The 6,825-nt window shown below is 40.1% G+C and overlaps 1 protein-coding gene across 2 annotated transcripts in view; it reads left to right on the forward strand.

Annotated features, from left to right (window-relative positions):
* LOC110515429 (dihydropyrimidinase-related protein 1-like) overlaps window positions 1–826 on the forward strand; it is a 32,797-nt gene extending 31,971 nt beyond the window's left edge. For both annotated transcript variants that reach the window (XM_036934324.2, XM_090188210.1), the window contains exon 14: window positions 1–826. This exon is cut by the window's left edge and continues 3,171 nt beyond it. The gene's annotated coding sequence lies outside the window, so the exon portion shown is untranslated.
* The last annotated feature ends 5,999 nt before the right edge of the window (window positions 827–6,825 follow it).

Raw genomic sequence — 6,825 nt, forward strand, 5'->3', positions numbered from 1 at the left:
AGCAGTCTGTATCTGTAAGGGTTGAATCCTAGAATCTGAGGGAACGCTACAGAGCAGTCTGTATCTGTAAGAGTTGAATCCTAGAATCTGAGAGATCGGTGCAGAGCAGTCTGTATCTGTAAGGGTTGAATCCTATATTCTGAGGGCACGCTACAGAGCAGTCTGTATCTGTAATCTGAGAGACCGCTACAGAGCAGTCTGTATCTGTAAGGGTTGAATCCTTTAATCTGAGGGCACGCTACAGAGCAGTCTGTATCTGTAAGGGTTGAATCCTAGAATCTGAGGGCCCGCCACAGAGCAGTCTGTATCTGTAAGGGTTGAATCCTAGAATCTGAGGGCCCGCTACAGAGCAGTCTATATCTGTAAGGGTTAAATCTTAGAATCTGAGGGCACGCTACAGAGCAGTCTGTATCTGTAAGGATTGAATCCTAGAATCTGAGGGCCCTCTACAGAGCAGTCTGTGTCTGTAAGGGTTGAATCCTTTAATCTGAGGGCATGCTACAGAGCAGTCTGTATCTGTAAGGGCTGAATCCTAGAATCTGAGGGCCCACTACAGAGCAGTCTGTATCTGTAAGGAAGGAATCATAGAATCTGAGGGCCCACTACAGAGCAGTCTGTATCTTTAAGGGTTGAATCCTAGAATCTGAGGGCCAGCCACAGAGCAGTCTGTATCTGTAAGGGTTGAATCCTAGAATCTGAGGGCCCGTTGCAGAGCAGTCTGTATCTGTAAGGGTTGAATCCCAGTCGGTCTCTGTTCTGTTGTCGGATGTCGCTGATGTAATCACATTATCAATATTCACTGAAATAAAAAACTGAAATCACACCAGACCTGTCAACCTGTGAGTTTATTAACTTCTTGCGTCGAGCAATCCCCTATCCGGGAGCGTAATCATAGCCTCAAGCTCATTAGCATAACGCAACGTTAACTATTCATGAAAATCGCAAATGAAATGAAATAAATATATTGGCTCACAAGCTTAGCCTTTTGTTAACAACATCTCAGATTTTCAAAATATGCTTTTCAACAATAGCTACACAAGCATTTGTGTAAGAGTATTGATAGCTAGCATAGCATTAAGCCTAGCATTCAGCAGGCAACATTTTCACAAAAACAAGAAAAGCATTCAAATAAAATCATTTACCTTTGATGAACTTCGGATGTTTTCAATGAGGAGACTCTCAGTTAGATAGCAAATGTTCAGTTTTTCCCAAAATATTATTTGTGTAGGAGAAATCGCTCCGTTTTGTTCATCACGTTTGGCTAAGAAAAAAAACTGAAAATTCAGTCATTACAACGCCAAACTTTTTTCTAAATTAACTCCACAATATCGACAGAAACATGGCAAACGTTGTATAGAATCAATCCTCAAGGTGTTATTCACATATCTATTCGATGATAAATCATTCGTGGCAGTTTGGTTTCTCCTCTGAACCAAATGGAAAAATGCACGCAGCTGGAGATTACGCAATCATTTTAACGGAGGACACCAAGCGGAGCACCTGGTAAATGTAGTCTCTTATGGTCAATCTTCCAATGATATGCCTACAAATACGTCACAATGCTGCAGACACCTTGGGGAAACGACAGAAAGTGTAAGCTCATTCACAGCCATATAAGGAGACATTGGAACACAGCGCATTCAAAATCTGGCTCACTTCCTGTTTTGAAATTTCATCTTGGTTTCGCCTGTAGCATCACTTCTGTGGCACTCACAGATAATATCTTTGCAGTTTTGGAAACGTCAGAGTGTTTTCTTTCCAAAGCTGTCAATTATATGCATAGTCGAGCATCCTTTCATGACAAAATATCTTGTTTAAAACGGGAAAGTTTTTGTTATCCAAAAATTAAAAGAGCGCCCCCTATATCGAAAGAAGTTAAAACCATATAGTGATGTGATTACACAACGGTTTCTAGAGAGTAACAGGTCTTTATCTGGGAGGGGTCAGTAACAATAACAGCAACATAACCTGAACTCACATCACACATATGATATAACACTTGTCAACAAAACCTTTCAGGTCGTTGATATAACACTTGTCAACAAAACCTTTCAGGTCATTGATATAACACAATATTGGCTTACTTTATTTAACAATATATTGGTTGCTTTGATTTGGTTGGTTGATTCATTCATTTGCACTCAACATATCCACACATTCTACTGTATATCAGACCTGCACTAAATACTATACTTTCTCTCTAACCCACAGATCATAATCAATAACATCATTATCTATATACTACTAACAACATATCCACACATTCTACTGTATATCAGACCTGCACTAAATACTATACTTTCTCTCTAACCCACAGACCATAATCAATAATCATGATCTATATACTACTAACAACATCATAACAATAATCTACATCATCATCAATATCATAACATTTATGATCAAAAACATCATTATCTATATACTACTTACATCATAATCAATATCATAACATTTATAATCAATAACATCCTTATCTATATACTACTAACAACATCATAACAATAATCTACATCATCATCAATATCATAACATTTATGATCAATAACATAATTATCTATATACTACTTACATCATAATCAATATCATAACATTTATAATCAATAACATCCTTATCTATATACTACTAACAACATCATAACAACAATCTACATCATAATCAATAACATTATTATCTATATATCTATTATATATCTATTACCCCTACCTACAGTATACTAATGTTACTGTCTATTATCTATCCTTTACCCCTACCTAGAGTATACTGCTGTTACTGTCTATTATCTATCCTTTACCCCTACCTAGAGTATACTGCTGTTACTGTCTATTATCTATCCTTTACCCCTACCTACAGTATACTGCTGTTACTGTCTTATCTATCCTTTACCCCTACCTACAGTATACTGCTGTTACTGTCTGTTATCTATCCTTTACCCCTACCTAGAGTATACTGCTGTTGCTGTCTATTATCTATCCTTTACCCCTACCTACAGTATACTGCTGCTACTGTCTATTATCTATCCTTTACCCCTACCTACAGTATACTGCTGTTACTGTCTATTATCTATCCTTTACCCCTACCTACAGTATACTGCTGTTACTGTCTATTATCTATCCTTTACCCCTACCTACCGTATACTGCTGTTACTATCTATTATCTATCCTTTACCTCTACCTACAGTATACTGCTGTTACTATCTATTATCTATCCTTTACCCCTACCTACAGTATACTGCTGTTACTGTCTGTTATCTATCCTTTACCTCTACCTACAGTATACTGCTGTTACTATCTATTATCTATCCTTTACCCCTACCTACAGTATACTGCTGTTACTGTCTGTTATCTATCCTTTACCCCTACCTACAGAATACTGCTGTTACTATCTATTATCTATCCTTTACCCCTACCTACAGTATACTGCTGTTACTGTCTATTATCTATCCTTTACCCCTACCTACAGTATACTGCTGTTACTATCTATTATCTATCCTTTACCCCTACCTACAGTATACTGCTGTTACTGTCTATTATCTATCCTTTACCCCTACCTACAGTATACTGCTGTTACTATCTATTATCTATCCTTTACCCCTACCTACAGTATACTGCTGTTACTGTCTATTATCTATCCTTTACCCCTACCTACAGTATACTGCTGTTACTGTCTTATCTATCCTTTACCCCTACCTACAGTATACTGCTGCTACTGTCTATTATCTATCCTTTACCCCTACCTACAGTATACTGCTGTTACTATCTATTATCTATCCTTTACCTCTACCTACAGTATACTGCTGTTACTGTCTATTATCTATCCTTTACCCCTACCTACAGTATACTGCTGTTACTGTCTATTATCTATCCTTTACCCCTACCTACAGTATACTGCTGTTACTGTCTATTATCTATCCTTTACCCCTTACCCCAGTATATGAACATATCAACCTCAATTACCTGGTACCCCTGCACATCGACTCAGTATTGGTATCCCGTGTATATAGCCATGTTATTACCTGGTACCCCTGCACATCCACTCAGTACTGGTACCCTGTGTATATAGCCATGTTATTACCTAGTACCCCTGCACATCGACTCAGTACTGGTACCCCGTGTATATAGCCATGTTATTACCTAGTACCCCTGTATGTGACTCAGTACTGGTACCCTGTGTATATAGCCAAGTTATTACCTGGTACCCCTGCAAATCCACTCCGTATTGGTATCCCGTGTATATAGCCATGTTATTACCTGGTACCCCTGGACATCCACTCAGTATTGGTATCCCGTGTATATAGCCATGTTATTACCTGGTATCCCGTGTATATAGCCATGTTATTACCTGGTATCCCGTGTATATAGCCATGTTATTACCTGGTATCCCGTGTATAAAGCCATGTTATTACCTGGTACCCGGTGTATAAAGCCATGTTATTACCTGGTATCCGGTGTATAAAGCCATGTTATTACCTGGTACCCGGTGTATAAAGCCATGTTATTACCTGGTATCCGGTGTATAAAGCCATGTTATTGCCTGGTATCCCGTGTATAAAGCCATGTTATTACCTGGTATCCCGTGTATATAGCCATGTTATTACCTGGTACCCTGTGTATAAAGCCATGTTATTGCCTGGTATCCGGTGTATAAAGCCATGTTATTACCTGGTACCCGGTGTATAAAGCCATGTTATTACCTGGTACCCGGTGTATAAAGCCATGTTATTACCTGGTACCCGGTGTATAAAGCCATGTTATTACCTGGTACCCGGTGTATAAAGCCATGTTATTACCTGGTACCCGGTGTATAAAGCCATGTTATTGCCTGGTACCCGGTGTATAAAGCCATGTTATTACCTGGTACCCGGTGTATAAAGCCATGTTATTACCTGGTACCCGGTGTATAAAGCCATGTTATTACCTGGTACCCGGTGTATAAAGCCATGTTATTGCTTGGTACCCGGTGTATAAAGCCATGTTATTACCTGGTACCCGGTGTATAAAGCCATGTTATTACCTGGTACCCGGTGTATAAAGCCATGTTATTACCTGGTACCCGGTGTATAAAGCCATGTTATTACCTGGTACCCGGTGTATAAAGCCATGTTATTGCCTGGTATCCCGTGTATATAGCCATGTTATTGTTACTCATTGTGTATTTATTCAGTCTATTTTTCTCTTATTTTCTTTCTCTCTACATTGTTGGGAAGAACCCGCCAGTCAGCGTTTCGCCGTTAGTCTCCACCTGTTGTTTATGAAGCATGTGACAAATAACATTTAAATTTGATTACTTTGTTACTTCTATGATGTGAGGTAAACTCCCTCGCTTATCTTGGATCAGTGGTTGAACCCAGGTACAGACAGCAAACTGATCTGTTCTTCAAGCACTGAGAGAGAGGAGGGGGGGGAGATCGGAGAGAGATGGAAGAGGAGCGAGGGAGCGGAGGAGATACGGGAGAGGAGAGAAGAAGAGGAGAGATGGAGAAGAGAAGAGGTGGGGCGGCAGGGTAGCTTAGTGGTTAGAGCATTGGACTAGTAACCGAAAGGTTGCAATTTCAAATCCCAGAGCTGACAAGTGTCACGCCCTGGTCTTAGTATTTTGTGTTTTCTTGATTATTTTGTTCAGGCCAGGGTGTGACATGGGTTTATTTATGTGGTGTGTTTTGTCTTGGGTTTTTTTTTTTGGTAGGTTAATGGGATTGTGGTATAGTAGAGTAGTCTAGGAAAGTCTATGGTTGCCTGGAGTGGTTCTCAATCAGGTGTTTATCGTTGTCTTGGGAACCATATTTATTTGTTTGTATTTTGTTTAGTTTTTGTTTCCTCTCAAAATATCAACAGTTTCCTGTCTTTTTCTCCTCACTTTGAAAACATCTACAGTCCTATTGATCTGATTGGTTACTGATCTGATTGGTTACTGATCTGATTGGTTACTAATAATATCATTTAAAATCCCTCTAAAATTGTGTCCCGTATGATGTGTTTTGACACGGCGACCGTTTACGGCGACGATCCAGCCATCTTCTTTGAGTGTTTGGTGGGTGATTGTTCCTGTCTCCGTGTTTGTTTGCACCAGATAGGGCTGTTTTGGTTTTTTCACGGTACGTTTAGTGTTCTGTATTGTTCGATATCATCTTTATTAAAGATGTATCAAAAATAACCACGCTGCAGTTTGGTCCTCCTCTCCTTCTTCGGAAGAAAACCTTAACAACAAGGTACAAAATGTCGTTCTGCCCCTGAACAGGCAGTTAACCCCACTGTTCCTAGGCCGTCATTGAAAATAAGATTTTGTTCTTAACTGACTTGCCTAGTTAAATAAAGGTAAACAAGAGGAGAGGAGAGGGAAGAGTAGAGGGAGAGGGAGGAGGAGAGAGGGGGAGGAGACAAGGAGAGAGGGGAGGAGAGAGAAGGAGGAAAGAATAAGAGGAGAGGGTAGGGGAGAAGTTGAGAGGGGGTAAGGAAGAGAGACTATCCTGTTGTCTAGTCACTTTACCCCTACCTCTCCATGTTTCGGAGAGTCAAAGCCTTCAGGAATGCAGTCATAACACAGTAGTTTATATCCCCAACAGCTCAAACACTAGAGCCACATTCACAGGAAGAAAATACACTCAACATACCACATTGGCTTCAGAAACAGATAGAAACCACTCTGTTCGTACAGCTAACTTCCGTTTTCTCTTCTCCATCTCTCCTCTTCTTCTTTCCTCTCCCGTATATCCTCCACTCCCTCTCTCCTCTTCCATCTCTCTGCGATCCCCCCCCCCTCCTCTCTCTGTACCACTCTGTTCGTACAGCTAACTTCCGTTTTCTCTTCTCCATCTCTCCTCTTCT

The sequence above is a fragment of the Oncorhynchus mykiss genome, chromosome 10, assembly GCF_057628025.1.
Source record: "Oncorhynchus mykiss isolate SJ-2025 chromosome 10, ASM5762802v1, whole genome shotgun sequence".
NCBI classification, from domain to species: Eukaryota; Metazoa; Chordata; class Actinopteri; order Salmoniformes; family Salmonidae; genus Oncorhynchus; species Oncorhynchus mykiss.